Source organism: Monodon monoceros, unplaced genomic scaffold (genome assembly GCF_005190385.1).
Source record: "Monodon monoceros isolate NGI ecotype Baffin Bay Population unplaced genomic scaffold, NGI_Narwhal_1 Super_Scaffold_9, whole genome shotgun sequence".
NCBI lineage: Eukaryota > Metazoa > Chordata > Mammalia > Artiodactyla > Monodontidae > Monodon > Monodon monoceros.
This window is the reverse complement of record NW_021703786.1, coordinates 29,091,927-29,093,317: the sequence shown is the minus strand read 5'-3', so window position 1 is coordinate 29,093,317 and position 1,391 is coordinate 29,091,927.

The window sequence follows — 1,391 nt, the reverse complement described above, 5'->3', positions numbered from 1 at the left end:
GGACATCTTTGGGGGCCATCCTTTTGCCAACCACAAGCGTACAATACAAAGTTAAGAATGCTAATTTCCTTATCTGTAACTTCAGAAGTTTTCCTGGGAATACACATGTTGCTTCTGAGATGAGAAGAATTAAATCTCAGTTGTCTATATGGATGGTGTCTTTCCAAGGTGTGGTCAGCCTTCTGGCCAGGACAGTCCTGGGCAGGTAATGGTGTACCCGAGACGTCAATGTTCTAAAGGATGAAACAAAAAGCACTATATATATATAAAAAAATGTATATTTATATATATATATAATATATATATAATTATATACACATATAAATATATAAATATAAATATATATATATACACATAACCTTGCTGTACACCTAAAACGTTGTAAATCAACTATACTTCCATTTAAAAAAAAGAAGAAATAATAATAAATAAGAAGAAAAAAAAAAAGCACCTAAGCCTTGAGCAGATCACTGCCCTTGGAGACTCTCTGTTCCTTCCAGGCATGCAGAGTAATCTTCTTATCCATAAAAACAGCTTTTCTGCTTAAAATTTTTTTTTTTTTGCGGTACGTGGGCCTCTCACTGCTGTGGCCTCTCCCGTTGTGGAGCACAGGCTCCGGACGTGCAGGCTCAGCGGCCATGACTCACAGGCCCAGCCGCTCCACGGCATGTGGGGTCTTCCCGGACCTGGGCATGAACCCGTGTCCCCTGCATCGGCAGGCGGACTCTCAACCACTGCGCCACCAGGGAAGCCCACTGCTTAAAATTCTGATTGAACTTTAAAGTTGAAAATTTGAAGTAAAAGGATGCTTTACTACGGAATTTTGAAAATATGTGAAACAAGCAAATTACATTTTGGGGTTGGAGTATTGGAAACTTGCCAGTGGTACCTTAACATTCCTTTCCGCAGGGGGTTGCCTGGGCACCTTCCCAGGGTCTGTGAGGGGTAGCACGTCCTCTGCCCACAGAACCGCTGAGAGTGTGAAGTTGGCATGGGTTTCTTCCAAGTCACCCCTTTGCCTTCCTTGCCAGCCCTCCTCTCTTGGGTACTTTCTGGGTCACAAGCTGAATGCACCCCAAAACGTATCTGCAGCCACAGACTCGATAAAGAACAAGTTAAGAAATGCCAACCGAGATAAGTTTGTCTCTCTGATCGCCTGCCCCTGAAATACTGCCAGTCTGAGGTTATCACTGCCTTTGGGACAAACAACAATTCACAAGTGAAGAAGACCCTTAAGGCTTCATGCTTCCCAAGGAGTTACACATGAGACACGAGTTCTTATTGTGTCTTAATGTGTCTTCTGCCACAGTTGCTCCCAACTCTGATATAATAAACACAGCCTCTTACCCTACTCACGGGCCTAACATACTCCCAGGCACATGCCTTCTGGT